The sequence below is a fragment of the Bos grunniens genome, chromosome 6, assembly GCF_055505025.1.
Source record: "Bos grunniens cultivar Pamir isolate PY7600 chromosome 6, Bosgru_T2T1.0, whole genome shotgun sequence".
NCBI classification, from domain to species: Eukaryota; Metazoa; Chordata; class Mammalia; order Artiodactyla; family Bovidae; genus Bos; species Bos grunniens.
In genome coordinates, this window is record NC_141170.1 from 86088180 (window position 1) to 86107913 (window position 19734).

Sequence of the window (19734 nt, forward strand, 5' to 3'; positions counted from 1 at the left end):
TTCAACTCTTCACATGATTTGCATTGGTTAATGACAGCCTTCAGGAGTCATCAAGAACTCTCTACTGTATAAGACATTTCAGTAATTTAAGTTATCCTTTTATGATTTACAATAGTTGTTTGCTTCCTAAGTTATAGATAAGTTATATTGTAAACTTCTAGAGAGTATTAAGAAGTAACTTCTGGATATAAAATTGGGGTATACTTTATAATGTATACTTTTTTGTATCAATAATACAGTTATTTGAAGTGCAATTCAGATGTGCATTAAGTTAGACAGTGTTATTAATCAACAATATCAACTGTGACATGATTAATAAGCCATTACACTGAGGACCTTTGCTTTCTACTCCAAGTGAAATGTACATCTGATAAGTAGCTCCTATAAATTTTAATTCAAATATGAATAAAAATCAAGATCATTAACTTTCAACTTAACAATATAAACCAGTTGAGGTTATTAAGAGTAATGGAAGGTGCATTATATTTAATTCTAATCGCTAAGGCTCAGTTCACCATACTGCAAGTTTATCTCAAAAACATGTAATTTTAAAACCACATTTTAATGCAGAAGGTTGTTTCCCTTCACCTGCATGCAATACTTTAGTATTAAAAAGTAAAGTATTTGGTGCTGCTATTAGATTTTCATGATATTTCAGACAATAGCATATTGGTGAGTAGTGTTACTTAGGTTGACTACAAATATAGTGTTTATATTAGAAGTTACATTTGTGGCCCTATAAAGATAATTTTGCCATTAGGTGTCACTGCATTCTGAGCTGTTCCTTTGTAGTCCTACTTGAAAATCAAATGAATTATTTTTCTTTTTTAATTTTAGGGAAAAGATGCCATTTCATTAGGATTGTGATACTCTAGGGTACAGATGGTCTTTATTTTCAAACGAGAAAAAGAAATGCTATCCCCGACTCTTGTAAGAATTTAATTCTAGGACATATCAACATTCTATATTATCTAGATTCGATTGCTGGATTTAGTGGTGTAAATTTTTCACAAAATTAAAATACAGCAGAAATATACTCTTACACTTGTACTATCTATGGAAAAACTAAAATTCCAAATAGTATGTAAATACGCTTACTAGTGCTGGTCTAAACAGACATTATGGCAACCCACTCCAGTACTCTTGCCTAGAAAATCCCATAGACAGAGAAGCATTGGTAGACTACAGTCCATGGGATCGCAAAATGTCGGACACGACTGAGAGACTTCACTTCTTCAAACAGACACTAGTAACTGGTTAACTAGGGAACATTTTGGGCCCCAAACTGATTGATGTTTATAACATGAAACACATACAGAGCTGTGAAAAAGAAAATGGGCACAAATATAAATATATTTACAAATGTCAACCGTTGAATTTTGTGAATGATCATGTATATTTTCAGATAATTTTGGCATGGGAAGTATGAAGTTTTATGTATTATATCAGTTTCTTCCACACACATACCACCACCACAACTACCACTACCACAAGCACCATCAGGTTTGTGTGCTAATATGAAACCAGTGTCTATTATCAAGTAGAAGTTTTCCTGTTTATTTGACTTAAGAGGCAAAAATCTTTCTTTTGGCATATCCTATTATAAGACTAATGGAGAATGAAACTAAGGTCAACTTTGACCTGGTATATTAGTTTTAACGTTGGCAAATCACATAATTAGAGAATGGAATACTGGGTTAAATGAATGAACAGTTTATCATATTATGTTAGACCTTGCCCTGTGCCAATATTTAATAAACTAGTTGGAATAATATATTATTAAAATTCATAGTAAAAATGATCAGATGGGTATCTGAAGGATAAGGGAAAAAAAACTAGAGTAATTCTGGGATTGGTTATTAAGAAGGCATCTGTGGAGTTAGGTCATTTCAACTGGTGAATTTTAGCATTTAGATGTGGACAGAAATTTTAGAAAATGTGAAAAACAGAAGGAGGATATAAGACAGTAAACAGTGTTCTGGATTAGAATTTTGAGTGTTTAGGGTTAAGTGCCAGTTTTACCAATAACTTATTGAACTATATTAGGAAGCTATTTATTTTATTTAGTCCTCATTTTTATTAACCCTAAAACAAGCTTTAGATTAATGTTCATTTAAGCTCTACAGTTACATGACCTAAAATAAAGACAAATTCCTATATTTCAGAAGAGATACAGTCAAGTATGGTTCAAACAGCCATTTTTAATAGTTAGGTTTAGCGTGAATTGAAAAAAATACAAGGGGAATAGGTGGATCACAGAACCTTAAACCTTCAAATTAAGGACCCCTTAATATGAAGATGACTTCCCTGGTGGCTTAGACGGTAAAGCGTCTGCCTAGAATGCGGAAGACCCAGGTTCAATCCCTGGGTGTGGAAGGTCCCCTGGAGAAGGAAATGGCAATCCACTCCAATATTCTTGCCTGGGAAATCCCATAGATGGAGGAGCCTGGCAGGCTACAGTATAGGGTCGCAAAGAGTCAGACACGGCTGAGCGACTTCACTTTCACTTTTAATATGAAGATTTTTTGGTATTAACAAGAATTATTGTATATTTGTTAATCAGACATTCTAGATAACTTCAGTATCAGAAGGGAGAGCTGGGTTTTTTTTTTTTTAATTTAATTTAATTTAATTTTTTAACTTTACAATATTGTATTGGTTTTGCCATATATCAAAATGAATCCGCCACAGGTATACATGTGTTCCCCATCCTGAACCCTCCTCCCACCTCCCTCCCCATACCATCCCTCTGGGTCGTCCCAGTGCACCAGCCGCAAGCATCCAGTATAGTGCATCGAACCTGGACTGGCGACTTGTTTCATATATGATGATATTATACATGTTTCAATGCCATTCTCCCAAATCATCCCACCCTCTCCCTCTCCCACAGAGTCCAAAAGACTGTTCTATACATCAGTGTCTCTTTTGCTGTCTCATATACAGGGTTATTGTTACCATCTTTCTAAATTCCATGTATATGCGTTAGTATACTGTATTGGTGTTTTTCTTCTTATTTTACATTTTGTGTTTGTTTTCTCTAGGGTTAGTATTTAGATGTTACATACAGTGCTAGTGTATCCCGCAATACTAGTGTACTTTCAGGATGACTGGAGGAGTGAGTAGTCATGTTCTAACCAGCAGGGACTACAGGAGCCCTTAGAATTTACCAAGTCGAAGTGCATCAGGAATATTAGAATGCATTTGGCGCCACTCAAAAATGTAGTGTATAAAAGAAACAGCCAGTGTTTCTTCAGTGTTTTCATTGTTTTGGATTCCTGCCCCAGGTATTCCTGCTTTTACCCTACTGTTGTTCAGGAAATGGTTGTCATTGTGAAGCTGAGGCTGGGTTTACTCATTGAAAGCCTTCCTGAGTGAATAGAAGGAAGCCAGAGGCAAGCACAAGGAGCTCACGAAAAGCCTCCCTGTGTGTTAAACATTTTAAAATTACTCTATAATCAAGATCATTATTAACAGATATTTTTATTCATGAAAAAAGATTGTTATTATTTTTATTAAAACAACTGTAAAATTTTTTTTCATCCCCAGATAATTCAAAGTAGTTTTTAAAATAATAATTTTATTGCTCTGAATTTTATTTTATTGCTCCGAATACTTGATTTTTCCCAAGTAATCTTGAAAACGTGATTGTTTCATTATCAAAATCATTATAATTCTTTAAGTTAGTTCCCTAAACCCACAGGGTAAGGTATATATTATTATCAATATGCTGTATGTATGCTCTTTGGGAGAATAGTATATCATCCAACAGACATTGGATGATATGAACTACTGTTCATATGAACTTTATGAACTACTGTTTTTTAGGTCCTGGATTTAAAATGTCAAACAAGTAAACTAATATGCCCTTATATTTAAGTAATTGCACTCTCATGGGGGTAGCAGCCAGATAAATAAGGAAATACATGTTATAATGTCAGGTAGTGATAAATGCTTTTAAGAAAAATGAAGGAATGGCACTGTATTTTGAGTAGGGTGGTCTGGTAAGACCTCCTGAAGAGATGATTATTGGAGCAGAGACTTGATTCCAAAAAAGGAAATTAGCCATGTGGGTATCTGATGAAAAAGGATTTCAGCCAGAGGGCATAGCAAAGGCAGCTGCCCTGAGATAAGACACTAAGGAATCTGCTTAATTCATTTAAGGAACATCTTAAAAGTCAGTGTGAAACAAATGTGTAGAGAGCAAAGCAGAAAGTAGAAGGAAATAAGTCTAAGAGGCAAATTGGGAAGATCCTATCATAGCTTATAAGTCATGATATGGTATTTAGATCTGAGTATATAGGATGCCCTCTGGAGAGTTGAGATCAAACACATGCTATGTAAAACTTTGTGTTTTAGAAAGATAAGTATATCTGCTTGGTAGAACTGATTGAAGTAGTCATAGGAACATTATTATGTACTACCATTTGACAGTACTAAATTGAACTATTCTAATAGTTTGTTGCTGAGTTAGTTGAGCAGTTTAAGATTGTGGATGTATTTTGAAGTTTATAAAAGAAATAGGATTTTCCAATGAAATTTCTGCTGGGAGAAATCCAGAGACAATAATGAGGTTTCTGAAGTATTTTACCTAAGCAAGCAGGTGACTAAAATTGCAAACATGGGGCAATGGGTAAGTTTTAGATAAAAGTCAAAATTTACATTTATTACATTTGATATTTCTATTAGACATCAAATTTGAGAATTTAAGTTGGTAATTGATTACATTAGTCTAGAATTTCGGGGGGAAGTTAGGAATTCAAGCTGCACATTAAGAATTCATCATTACAGACATGATCTTTAAAGCAATGGGAGAGGATAGTACACTTAAGGAATAATTATGCAAAAAGAAGAGGTCAAAGATTATATACCAAAGGGTGTTCCAAAGTGTAGAGGTCAGGGTGAGAATCTAGGAGAAGAGAAAGATGTGTGACCTGTGAGTTAAGAAGAAAGCTAGGAATATGGTGTGTTCTGTAAGCCAAGCGAGGAAAGTATTTCAAGGAGAAAACCAGAAATTCTGTCAAATTTTATGGATGAAAACTGAAACTTGACTACTGGGTTTAGAAATGTTGAGGACAAAAGTGACTTTGACAAAATTGCTTTCAGTGCACTGAAGTGACAACATACAGATTGGCAAGGAATCAAAGACTTAATGGGACTTGAGGAATTCTTTGAGCTTTGCTTTAAGGGACAAAAGGGTATGGTGGTGGTGGGAATATGAGGTAAAGGGAAGATTTTGTTTTTAATGATCAAAGTTTGGATATTTAGTAATTTTTTTAAAGTTTAAATCATAAGAAAATTTTCAGTAAGAGGATTCAAAATAAAATGTTCATTTTAATTCAGTCCTATTGGATTCTTGAATTTAGATAACACATGTTCAAATAGCATTGTGTTTTTGTTTTTGATTGTTGTTTATGTTTTTTTTTTTAGTTTTGTAATCTCTGGCCAAGTGATACTGGGCCAATGCCAGTGGATTTAGACAAAGAAACTTATATTAATATGTCCTCTCTGAAACAGAATCAGTTAGTTGTTCTGCAGTTTTGCTTCATGTGGTTTCCCATATTAGCACTCAAATTTAGACAAAAAATTTTTACCTGAAATTATGAATGTATTATATTTTATGGAGTATTGATATACCATTACAAGTAGAATCAACATTTAGTATTTTAGTATTTGTTAATTTTAGGGACACACCATATTCCTATATAAATGGCATTAAAATAACATTAAGATAGCATAAAAGCCTCTCATTAAAATAGACACATTTGAATTGAATAAAAGTTTCCTTTAAGTAAATTTTATTATGCATTCAATTTACTTAAATCAGTTTGGAACCATTATTGAGTGTAGTTTTTTCAAAAGGCAGTACATATTGCCACATAGAAGTTAAATAGATAAATTCATATGATATTAATTTTCAGTAACACATTTAAATATTTCCTTTTATGGAACTTTCACTTCTATTTGTGCTATACCATAGCTGATAGATCTTTAGTCATAGGTGAAAATGAGGAAAGAAAATGTTGCACATTTTCTAACCTCAGAATTCAGCCTTCTGAAAATGAATCTGAGTTCTTTTACTGGTCTCCTACTAATATACATAAGTTATGTATTGATTTTTTAGCTAAAATAAGAATATTTGTATTAAAATAAGAATGCCAATAACAGATACATTTTATTTTTCTGTGTTCTTTGTCATTTATAGTGGTATCTCCTCTATAAAACATTTGTCTTATGGAAACAATGTAATGTGACTATCACATGTTTGTTTCTGCTTGGTTACATCTATTAATGTATAAGCATAGAATACATGAACATTGAGGGCATAGGAGTCCTCTGGTTTGGGCACAGCAATGACTGATAAAGAAGGCAAGCTGTGTTATGGCTGGAGCTGAGGAACATGATTAATGAAGTATATAACATCAAAAGATATTTTAAAATTGCTAGTTCTTGCCTTCCTGGGTGGTGAAATATAATCATTTGAAAGAAATGCTTAACAGATTTAAATTCAAATTTAACTTGGAATGAGCCCCTAAAATTGGTGATGTGCTTAGTATACTTAACCTTGACATCATTAAAATGACAGGCCCCACCAGGAGCACGTTTTATATGGGCTTATTATCTTAAAAACCGTAGGCTAGGTAATACCTTTGGAACTAAACTGGGACAAGAGAGTTCTGTTGTTCTGTGGCATGTAGTTCATGGTGAATTCAAATTTGAAAGACTGATTCTTCTATAATTTCTTCAATCTGACAACCAACACAATTATGTTAGTGGTATAGTGGCAATTACTATCTTGCTCTTCAGCCCAGATTTCTTCTTTGCTACTTCTTTGAAGGTGGTAACAGAAAATAGGGAATTTTCTTCTTAGAAATACCAGCAACTCTCAGCATAGCCCAAGGGAGGAATGCCCTTTATAAAAACCATTATAAATTTCTACTTTAAAAAAATGTGAAATAAAAAAAAAATTAACAAGTCATTAGTGTGGAAGGTGACTCATGCCCAGACTTGAGAGGGATTACTCTTTGGTTTCCTGGTGGTGCAGTCGTGTTGGGTTTTGCACATTTTTTTATAATTCATTATTTTCAAGCAGAGAAATCATGATCTACATCCTCATATTCTATTTGCAGAAAAAAACATTTTAAATGTTACATGAAAATCATGTGAATTTTTTGATTCAGTGCTTACTGAACACCTATTGTGTACACAGTTCAATATGTATTCACGGAAGACCTGGGCTTCCCTGGTGGCTCAGATGGTAAAAAATCTGCCTGCAATGCAGGAGACCTGGGTTCTATCCCTGGGTCAGGAGGATCCCCTGAAGAGGGAAATGGCAACCCACTCCAGTATTCTTGCCTGGAGAATCCTATGGACAGAGGAACCTGGCGGGCTATAGACTGTAGGGTTGCAAAGAGTCGGACACGACTAAGCCACTAATACACACACATAAGACATGCTTCCCATCCTTTAAGAATTTTGAAGTATATGTGCTTTCTGAGATAGTACTTTGGAGACTGAATGTAGAGCAATTTAGGACTCATTGGATGACTGTGGTCTATTATGGCACTGGAATATGTGATAATTCACTAAATGCCACCATTATGTTGCCCTTAAGTTGCCATAAAGCAAACATATATTTCAGAAGAAATATATGGATGGGATAAGGAGATTGCCACCTATAGAAAGTCTTCATTTATAATAGAAATCTCCTTCCTCAGCTTCATGATGGCTAATTATTAACCTTGTTTTACTTCATAGGCTACAAAGTCAATGTAGTCATGCCATAGTCAGAGCTAAGGGAAAGTCTCTGTTATTTTTATCTCTTTTCCTTTTTTTCCCTTCTATGGATATCAGTAGTTATGCTTTTAGGTCAAGTAAAAGAGGAGATGGCTTTTAGATCTAGTTATCTTGTAATTGGCCTTCCCTTGTGGCTCAGCTGGTAAAGAATATGCCTGTAATGCAGACAACCTGAGTTTGATCCCCGATTTGGGAAAATCCCCTGGAGAAGGGAAAGGCTCCCCACTCCAGTAGTCTGGCCTAGAGAATTCCATGGGGTTGCAAAGAGTCGGACACAACTGAGCAACTTTCACTGTCTATATTGTAATTAATAAAATGAATGCAATTCTTTCTAAATTTAATGCCACATATCATATTATTAAGCTTGGTTTCTTGGGTATGGAGAAATTAAATTACATTTTTTTTTTTAGTTTTAGAGTTATAAGTATACTATTATCTTGTATTACTAATTGGTATTTTCTTCTAATGTATAATAACCTCCTCAGTGAAAATGACAATTTTATATTATAGCAAATAAAAGAAAATTTCCTAATAGAAAAAGTAAAACTACTTAACTTTACAAATCAAGTAAGTTTTGTTGGGAAAACATATTTATGCACGCTTTTAATTCTGTGGATATCATTGAGAATAGGACAAACATTGAAAATTGAAAATAACAGTTTGAAAACTAACTCTCCAATATTTCTATTTTTCTCCACAGGAGTTCTTGTAGTGGTTGATAAGTGGTTAATAAATAGCAAAACTGGCTGCTCTGATTCTTTCTTTTATTTTTCCTGTCCATCCTTCAGTAGCAATGCTAATGAGCAGTAAAATGGCCAAAAGCAAGGAAGGAGCAAAGGGTTTTAGATAATCCATAAACCGGAAAATCAGCCCCTGAATGCTCATATGCACAGGCTTGCTGAGAAGAAACCGTTTTATTTTCTCAAAATATTGCCCAGATTCTAAGGCTAGAACTTGCTCTTGGCTGCTGAGTTTATAAGAGGAATGAAGCTTCCAGGCCACTAAGGAAGAATACTCTGAATGACAGTCTTGGAGCAGGATGAAAAATATTATTACTGGGAAAAGAATGTCCTGTAGGGGTAATGCTACTGATAGCCAAGACCCCAGGGATTAGCTCAGTTCAAAGTGCCATATCTACAGTGATACTTCTACAGAGAAAATATGGATTTTAGCTGTACTTTAGATAATACTTTAGATAATTTTGCAAAAACTATGTTGGATTGACTGTGTATCAATATAAATTGAATACTGAATAAATTGAATACTGTATTGTATATTCCCGGTTGGTTTCTAGCTGATGCTACATTATCCATCATTTAAGGAAATATTTGAATATATTGTACTTAAAAAAATTTATGAAGCACACGGATATATAGTGGTCATTAATATATATAAATGGGACTCAACTATTTTCATTCAGTTTGAGTGGGAGAAAAAAAGGTGGTCTTTGTAAGTTATCCTACCTTAAACATTGGCCCTCATGGAAAGCAAAATCTGTTTACCATTGTCATGAGAAAGCAAACAGAACATGCTGTGGCCTAAACTGTGGAGTTGTAGTCTGCCAAGTTGTAGTCTGGCAAGAGAGGGAAATGGTAAGCAATTCTACCATTGAAACATTGTTACAGTGAAGGATAGGGCAAGAGAGGAGTCTGGAAGTTAGGAAGATCCTTTTGAGGTCTACAGTAATTCTGTAAAAAAAAAAAAGAACACACAAACAAACTTAGGCTAAGAGATGTCTAGCTTTGTGTTATAAGCTGTTTATAGTGGTAGTGTGGTAGATGGAGACCAGAGAAGACTTTGGCAGTACTCTGGGTGATTATTGGTGAAGGGTTGTGCCCAGCTACTGCAAATGGGAATGGAGAGGAGAATTTGCTTAGAGGGGAGAATAATTTATCAACTCAGTCATTCTTTAGTTGCTGCTGCTGCTAAATCGCTTCAGTTGTGTCCCATTCTGTGTGACCCCATAGATGGCAGCCCACCAGGCTCCCCTGTCCCTGGGATTCTCCAGGAAAGAACACTGGAGTGGGTTGCCATTTCCTTCTCCAGTCATTCTTTAGAAGTGGGTGTAAAAGAGGAAAGTCTAACATCATTCTCAAGTACTATCTTGAGTGACTTAGTGGAGGCTCATGCTGTTCACCAACACAGGAGACCGAGAAAGAGTAAAGAAACTTGAGTTTGGACTGAATTCAAAATTATTTTGGCATGATTGTGAAGTGTTATATCCCAGACAGCAGCTTCCCAATACCCTCCTGCTTCCTGCCTCAGATGGAGGGAAAAAAAGCCATTCTCCATAGTGATCAATTCTGTTTTGATCTAAAAACGGTAACTTTTTCTGGTCATTCTTTTTTTAATTTTATTTTATTTTTAAACTTTACAATATTGTATTGGTTTTGCCAAATATCGAAATGAGTCCGCCACAGGTATACATGTTTTCCCCATCCTGAACTCTCCTCCCTTCTCCCTCCCCCGTACCATCGCTCTGGGTCATCCCAGTGCACCAGCCCCAATCATCCAGTATTGTGCATCAAACCTGGACTGGCGACTCATTTCATATATGATATTATACATATTTCAATGCCATTCTCCCAAATCATCCCACCCTCTCCCTCTCCCACAGAATCCAAAAGACTGTTCTATATATCAGTGTCTCTTTTGCTGTCTCATATACAGGGTTATTGTTACCATCTTTCTAAATTCCATATATATGTGTTAGTATACTGTATTGGTGTTTTTCTTTCTGGCTTACTTCACTCTGTATAATAGGCTCCATGCAGTAAGATTAGATCTCAATTACAGGAGAAAAACTATTAAAAAATTTAGAGAAGTGGTCATTCTTTTTTAACTTTTCCTTCAGATCCAATGCACATAGTGTTATTTCCTATTTAATATGTGAATCGTTTAAAATAATTTTCAACTATTTACATTCAGAAAATGATATTTCTGCATAAGGGCCTTATGATTCTTAGTTTCTGTGTATACTTATTTGACAGTTCAGAATTATTTCTTCTAAATGATATTCAGTTCAGTTCAGTCGCTCAGTCGTGTCGGACTCTTTGTGACCCCATGAATCGCAGCACACCAGGCCTCCCTGTCCATCACCAACTCCCAGAGTTCATTCACACTCACGTCCATCGAGTCAGTGATGCCATCCAGCCACCTCATCCTCTGTCGTCCCCTTCTCCTCCTGCCCCAGTCCCTCCCAGCATCAGAGTCTTTACCAGTGAGTCAAGTCTTTGCATGAGGTAGCCAAAGGACTGGAGTTTCAGCTTCAGCATCATTCCTTCCATAGAACACCCAGGGCTGATCTCCTTTAGAATGGACTGGTTGGATCTCTTTGTAGTCCAAGGGACTCTCAAGAGTCTTCTCCAACACCACAGTTCAAAAGCATCAATTCTTCGGCGCTCAGTTTTCTTCACAGTCCAACTCTCACATCCATACATGACCACAGGAAAAACCATAGTCTTGACTAGACAGACCTTTGTTGGCCACGTGATGTCTCTGTAACCTGTGATTCCCCAAAATCCTCTCAATTGTCTTAAAGTCATAGGTAGGGGATGATTTAGTATCGGTTTAATTCTCTCAGGGCCTATGGCCCTAGTCCCTTCTGATATGATTAGGCTCAGATATCTAACCGATTGTTGACAAAGCTGAGCCTTTTCTCTTAATGTCTTGTAACCACAGTCTGCCAGAAAGTTTAAGAAATCTTCTGAGGCTCGTGAACAAGCTTCCTCTGTCTCAGCACAGAGCAAAATATCATCTACATATTGTAACACCACTGCTTCAGAGCTATTAAAGTTTTGTAGATCCCGTGACAAACTTTGTCCGAATAAGTGAGGACTGTCACGAAATCCCTGGGGCAAAACTGTCCAGGTTAACTGAGAAGCTGGCTGCGTAGGGTCTTCAAAGGCAAATAGAAATTGACTTTCTAATGAGGTGGATGAAACTGGAGCCTATTATACAGAGTGAAGTAAGCCAGAAGGAAAAACATCAATACAGTATACTAACGCATATATATGGAATTTAGAAAGATGGTAACAATAACCCTGTGTACGAGACAGCAAAAGAGACACTGATGTATAGAACAGTCTTATGGACTCTGTGGGAGAGGGAGAGGGTGGGAAGATTTGGGAGAATGACATTGAAACACATAAAATATCATGTAAGAAACGAGTCGCCAGTCCAGGTTCGATGCACGATACTGGATGCTTGGGGCTAGTGCACTGGGACGACCCAGAGGGATGGTATGGGGATGGACGAGGGAGGGGGGTTCAGGATGGGGAAAACATGTATACCTGTGGCGGATTCATTTTGATATTTGGCAAAACTAATACAATTATGTAAAGTTTAAAAATAAAATTAAAAAAAAATAAAATAAAAATTAAAAAAAAAAAAGAAATTGACTTTCTTCCGCCAAAGGCACGGAATAGAAGGCATCCTTTAAATTAATTACTGAGAAATATTTGGCCCGTTCAGGAATTTCAGACAATAGAGTATAAGGATTAGGCACCACGGGGTATAAAGGAACTATAGCCTCATTTATTATTCGTAAATCTTGAACTATAAAGAAATCGAATGGTAAATGGAGACTATTACTGATTTTTAAAAGTGTATATCTTCATTCTCATTTCATAATATGACCATACATATTTTTAATCAAGGTCTGGGACTAATATTAAGAGACTAGTGCTGTTAATTTATTTGATACCCATTTCCAATCAAAACAACTTTAAAATGCAGTGATCTTTGATATTTTATGTTATCAAAGTAAAATAAAAATATGGAAATTTAAATTACTTGTGCATGATTGCTTTTATAGTTTCATATTTCAAGTAGAATCTCCTTATATAAATTCATAGAATTACATGGAAGGGTTAAAATATTTCCATAAAATTGTGTATCCTTTAATTTCATGTTATCTACAAACAGTTAGCTGAAGGGGGGAAAATTGTCCTCCTAGAATGGTGAAGAAAAGCCTGAAATGGGACTAGAGGGATCTTGTTGAGACTTCAGGCCTCATTTTATAAGTGTCTCAGAAGACTCTATTTTATGGTTAAGGATCTGTGTTCTCAGATAAGAAATGTTTGAAAACATGGATCTGCAGTCAGGAAAATGTGACAGCAGAAGCAGTGTGTCTGCATGTGTGTAAAAACACTGGTTGCACTGAAGAGGAATGGAGCAGATCCATATCAGCCAGTCTTTCTGTCTCTCTGTCTTTGTTTAGAGTCTAGCTTTTCAGGCTGTTTATATAATACGTACTGCCAACGCTTAATCCAGTAGAAACAGTTTAGGTGTGATATTATTTGAACTTAATTTTGCCATCTTGCTCTTTCTTGTTTTTAGTAAGTTGATCAAGTGTATGAGAACTAAGGATGGAAAATGGAGTGCTCCAGTGGGGAGGAAGGCTGCTGGCATTTCTCAGTCTTGCTCTCAGGCTCTCTTATTAGTTTTAGAGTAGACCAAGGGATGAGATGGAGAAGGCAACGGCACCCCACTCCAGTACTCTTGCCTGGAAAATCCCATGGACGGAGGAGCCTGGTGGGCTGCAGTCCATGGGGTCGCTAGGAGTCGGACACGACTGAGCGACTTCACTTTCACTTTTCACTTTCATGCATTGGAGGAGGAAATGGCAACCCACTCGTGTTCTTGCCTGGAGAATCCCATGGACAGAGGAGCCTGGTGAGCTGTCGTCTATGGGGTCGCACAGAGTGGGACACGACTGAAGCGACTTAGCAGCAGCTGCAGCAGCAAGGGATGAGAAATTTAAAATCGATGAAGGATAACCTGAGTCAGTTCAGTTATTAAAAATTGCAATGATTGTTAATTTTTGTTTCTGAAAGGGTTATTTTTGTATAGTACCAAAAATAAAAGCACTCAATTTGATGTCAGAGGTATATATTCAAATCATGTTTTGTTCACTTTGCCACTTCATAAGCTTGAAGTCTTTGGATAAGTAATGAGACTTTCACCATCTCAAATGTTCCTGCTTCTGCTTCCTCTCCACTTCATTGGTTATAAGGATAAGCTGTTGTAACATTTAAAATATGAACTTATGGACTATGCAAATAGTATTCATACTTAAGGAGCTATAACTTGCAATTTAACTATACTGCTAGTCAGTGTCCTGGTTGTGCATTAGAAAGTGGATCCCATGCCTCACATTAGACAGGGTTCCCTGTTTATCCTCTGTTCCTAAAATAGTAATTCAGGTTTACATCTATGCTTTTTTACAACATATTAATCAAAGTTGAAAGTTTTTATTAAAGTAACTGAATTTAAGTTTAAGTATTCCTTTAAAGGTGACATTTCCCTCTCAAATTACATGAAATAAGTTGCTAACATGTTGTTATCGCTGATGCTGATGTTTAGTTATGTTTTGCCACCACACCCTTTCATCTGGAATAGGGTCATCTTGTAATTTATTATCCAAACTGGGAGTCTTTTGAAAGTGAAAATGACCTATTAAGATTTCCCCTGGGGTGAAAGGGACAGACTAGAGCTGACTGGAGGCAAACAGGGACAAGGCTGCACTCATTTCAAAAGCCTACCTGCAGGCATGTGATTGGCTTGTGTTTGGTCCAGCCACCATAGGCAGTGGTTCTATCTTAACAACAGATTGTTCCTTATCTAAAGGAGGTTTTGATTTTGTTTTATTTTTAATTACTTAGACCACTTTTCTCCATGGGCAGCAGAAAAGAGGAAAAATAGCTATGTATAGGTTCTCTTTGTTCAGACAAACATATTTAACTGAATTTTAAAATATCAGACATTAGTATCTGTCATCACTCCCTTTATTCTTCTGCATCTATTCTCCCTATCTACTGTTTGACTGCTTCTGTTAACAGAATTCACTGGATATTGGCAATTGTATCAGTTCACACCTAACCTCAGATGCTTTGTCTCTGGAACTATATAAATAAAGGACACATTCTCACATGGAGTGAAATGTTCTCAGAAACATAAAGTTTACAACAAAGATTTAGATTTGCTTCAGTTTTGCATCCTAAAAGAAAAAAGCATCACCTAAACAAGTTTTTGACAAGTTTTATTTTTAATGGAAATATACCAAATAAGAGGTATTCTCCTCTCCAAATAAGAGGAGAATCACCTTAAGAATTAGTTTCAAAGGTGTATATTTAATGTTTTCTTCTTAGAGGGGATAAGCATAAAATATTGGCTTGTGATTTCAAATTAATTGCACTATAACTAGTGTTTAATAGATTCAACCTGTACAGACTTCACTGTCAGAAGTATACCTGTTAGTTTGGTGTAAAATTCATTAGATTCTCTTAACCTTCCTTTCCTTTTTCTCTGTTCTGAAGTCTAGTTTTACCTCAAGAAATGAACATGTGATGCTCTGCATTGGTCTCTTACCTTCACACTCTCGCTCTTCCCTTGACGGCCTAGTTCATATAAACCTTATCTTCTTTTCTTCACTTTTGGCACCCTGGTTATTACTTTCTGTGATTTTCAAGCGTGGAACTGCCTTTGAGAGCATTTTCCTCACTCTGTGTCCAAAGAAGAGTGCAGCCTTCCTCCTTTCTCAGTGCCAGTTTTTAGGGTTGGGCTGACCTGTTCCTTAGGTTATTTGCAATGTAGAAATTGCATAATCATAGATTCTATAGTTGGGAGGAAGGTTAGAAATTGTATATAGTACAAAGTCCTTTTGCTGATGAGAAAACTGAGAGGTTAAGTGAGTTGAATGCTGCATAGATAGGCATTTTTAAATAGTCTATTAAGCATAATTTTTACTAAAAATGTAATTGTAGTCACATCATCAAAGAAGTATTAATGTAGGCTATTAGCCAGGAGATAGAAATAGCCCGATTATGTAGCACTGGATAATTGTTTTCATTAACGTAAGGTCCATTTTACCTGTGCTCTACTGTACTGCTTTAGAGAACTGTAATTAATTTCCTCTGAAGCTTGCTAATACAATGTGAGAGGTAGCTAACCCAATTGTTGGGAAGCTATTCCCACAGCTACTAGGGGCAGGAAGTATACGTACCATCTTCTAGGAATTCTCCCAGATTTTAGAGCTCAGCAGTCTATCCCAGATCCAAACCCTATTCCTCAGCCTACGCACTCCACTCTTGCTTCCTCACAGTCTCCTTCCTCTCCTCTCCTCTACCAGACTCAAGTTGGAACTTGTTTCCTTCAAAATTTACAAAAATTAATTCTGTCTCTAATAATCTGTATCATTGTGCATGTATTTATGCTTGGTTTTTAATCACTCTTGGACAGTTTATTTCAGTGTTTTCAACCTTACTGTTTTCATATGTAAAACGTAAATGTAGCGACCTATAATGAAGAGACAAATGAAAAGTAAATTATATAAGATAAATTGGAAAAAATAAAATAAGACTGGCACAGGATGAGTTTTCAATAAAATTTTGTTTTCCTTATCCTTCTCTGCTTTCCCTCAAAATTTCATAAATAGTTGTGATTAATTGTACATTTTATTTCTGTTTTCTGCACATTTGCCAAATATCTTGAGGCTAGAGTTAATTGATTTTCTCAATTATGTCAAGTAGAGAGGAAAACTATCTGTGAAAATATGGGTTATTTATATTCTCATTTACAAATTCAAAGAGGCTTGCTGTTTGCTTAATATGACAGAAACACTTTAAACAAACGTAGGATTTTTAAATCCTTTTTCTTTTTTGGCTTCAGAACTTTCATAAAATAGAGATTTCTTTTTCTAGTTGTTTATAAGCTTATAATCTTTTTGGTGCTTGGATCCATTTTGAAAAACAACCCTTCTTTAAGTCTTCTTTCAAATCCAACTAACTTTATACTTTTTATATCATGGAAGTCATAATATCATCACCTCATATTACTTTCTGATTCTCAGTTCTAGACAATAATAATAAATTACTACAGTTCAGTTCAGTTGCTCAGTCATGTCCGAAACTTTGCAGCCCCATGAATCGCAGCACGCTAGGGCTCCCTGTCCACCACCAACTCCTGGAGTTCACTCAAACTCATGTCCAACAAGTCAGTGATGCCATCCAGCCATTTCATCCTCTGTCGTCCCCTTCTCCTCCTGCCCCCAATCCCTCCCAGCATCAGAGTCTTTTCCAATGAGTCAACTCTTCGCATGAGGTGGCCAAAGTACTGGAGTTTCAGCATCATTCCTTCCAAAGAACACCCAGGGCTGATGTCCTTCAGAATGGACTGGGTGGATCTCCTTGCAGTCCAAGGGACTCTCAAGAGTCTTCTCCAACACCACAGTTCAAAAGCATCAATTCTTCGGCGTTCAGCTTTCTTCGCAGTCCAACTCTCACATCCATACATGACCACTGGAAAAACCATAGCCTTGACTAGACGGACCTTTGTTGGCAAAGTAATGTCTCTGCTTTTCAGTATACTATCTAGGTTGGTCATAACTTTGCTTCCAAGGAGTAAGCGTGTTTTAATTTCATGGCTGCAATTACCATCTGCAGTGATTTTGGAGACCCCAAAAATAAAGTCTGACACTGTTTCCACTGTTTCCCCATCCATTTCCTGTGAAGTGATGGGACCAGATGCCATGACCTTAGTTTTCTGAATGTTGAGCTTTAAGCCAATTTTCTCATTCTACTCTTTCACTTTCATCAAGAGGCTTTTGAGTTCCTCTTCACTTTCTGCCATAAGGGTGGTGTCATCTGCATATCTGAGGTTATTGATATTTCTCCCAGTAATCTTGATTCCAGCTTGTGCTTCTTCCAGCCCAGCATTTCTCATGATGTAAGTTAAATAAGCAGGGTGACAATATACAGCCTTGACATACTCCTTTTCCTATTTGGAACCAGTCTGTTGTTCCATGTCCAGTTCTAACTGTTGCTTCCTGACCTGCATACGGATTTCTCAAGAGGCAGGTCAGATGGTCTGGTATTCCCACCTCTTTCAGAATTTTCCACAGTTTATTGTGATCCACATAGTCAAAGGCTTTGGCATAGTCAATAAAGCAGAAATAGATGTTTTTCTGGAACTCTCTTGCTTTTTCCATGATCCAGCGGATGTTGGCAATTTGATCTCTGGTTCCTCTGCCCTTTCTAAAGCCAGCTTGAACATCAGGAAATTCATGGTTCACGTATTGCTGAAGCCTGGCTTGGAGAATTTTGAGCATTAATTTACCAGCGTGTGAGTGAGTGCAGTTGTGTGGTAGTTTGAGCATTCTTTGGCATTGCCTTTCTTTGGGATTGGAATGAAAACTGACCTTTTCCAGTCCTGTGGCCACTGGTGAGTTTTCCAAATTTGCTGGCATATTGAGTGCAGTACTTTCACAGCATCATTTTTCAGGATTTGAAATAGCTCAACTGGAATTCCATCACCTCCACTAGCTGTGTTCGTAGTGATGCTTTCTAAGGCCCACTTCCCCTTCCAGGATGTCTGGCTCTAGGTGAGTGATCATACCATCGTGATTATCTTGGTCATGAAGATCTTTTTTGTACAGTTCTTCTGTGTATTCTTGCCACCTCTTCTTAATATCTTCTGCTTCTGTTAGGTCCGTACCATTTCTGTCCTTTATCGAGCCCATCTTTGCATGAAATGTTCCCTTGGTATCTCTAATTTTCTTAAAATGATCTCTAGTCTTTCCCATTCTGTTGTTTTTCTCTATTTCTTTGCATCAGTTACTTAATTACCTTCTAATTTTATTTTAATATCATCATCCACTCCTTTCTTACCTTCCTAATATTTACTGTGCTGAAATGTTTATTTTGCATTTCCTGTGCTTATGGAAAATAATTCTGGGTAGAAAAATTGTGTGCTGATGAGAAAATAAAGGGAAAGAGAAGTCATGGTGATTTGGTTAGCATTTAATTATCCTGGCCGTTTTACATATTGGTACCGATTTACTAATTGTTGTTTTTTCAGTTAAAGTAGACTTGTCTTCTAAAATTGACCTGTTAATGTGGGTTTAATCAATAGAGCCAGCTCCACAGGTTTATAACTGATTAAAGGTCAGTAAATTATTTGGGCATTTGAGATCAAATCAGCACAATTAGTATAGAACCCTGATTGTAAAATCCACAAATTAATTTTAGTATAAAAGTTCTTTAGTGAAAAAAGACTTTATTGTATATTTAGAATTACAATTATTCAAAATAAATGGATACATATGTATGTATAGCTGATTCACTTTGCTGTACAGCAGGAACTAACACACTGTAAGGTACTGGAGTGGGTAGCCATTTCCCTTCTCTAGGGTATCTTCCTGACCCAGGATCGAACCTGAATCTCCTACATTGCTGGCAGATTCTTTACCATCTGAGTTCCCAAAGAGGCCCTAAAACAACTGTACTCCAATAATATCTTAAAAGAGTACAGCTGGTGTGTTTCTATAGTATTTGGAGGGATCATTGAACTAGTTGGCCTACCTTTGGTGCCACTTTCATAAATTTAATATTTTAATAATTTATCATCCCCCTGGTCCTGCTTCATCTCTGTAAAAATACCAGGAGGATACTTGTTGCTTCTCAAACACTTTGGAAGCCTCTGGTTTAATCTGAAACTAGCCACTCTATTAAGGGCAGGGAGAGACTGAAAAAAAAAAAAAAAAAGCAGTCCACTACAGATTGTTAGATGGTAGGTTAATAAGCAAGGGAGACTAGTTACAGGTTTGTCTTGGGTGGCTGCACCCACCCCCTAGAATGTTAAAAGTTTGCAAGTATACCTAGGAGATACTGTGGCTTTGATTTCAGAACCACTGAAACAAATCAAGTATCACAATAAAGTAAGTCCATGAATGTGGATTCTGGTTCATATAAAAGCTATGTTTACATGACACTGTACTAGTCTATTAAGTGTGCAGTAAAGAGAACAGTGTATGTACCTTAATCCAAAAGCATTTTCTTGCTAAAAAATGCTGACCATCATGTTAGCCTTCAGTGAGTCATAGTCTTTTTGCAATATAACATCAAACTATAGATCGCAGATCAAATATTATCATTTTTGTCA

The 19734-nt window shown here is 36.4% G+C and overlaps 1 protein-coding gene and 1 non-coding gene across 3 annotated transcripts in view; both read left to right on the plus strand.

Annotated features, from left to right (window-relative positions):
• The window catches only part of GRID2 (glutamate ionotropic receptor delta type subunit 2), a 1632436-nt gene that overhangs the window by 4584 nt on the left and 1608118 nt on the right, over positions 1-19734 (plus strand). The gene's annotated exons all lie outside the window — the stretch shown is intronic.
• On the plus strand, positions 2305-2376 carry TRNAS-AGA (transfer RNA serine (anticodon AGA)). Its single transcript has one exon. It is a non-coding gene; the product is annotated as a tRNA-Ser (tRNA).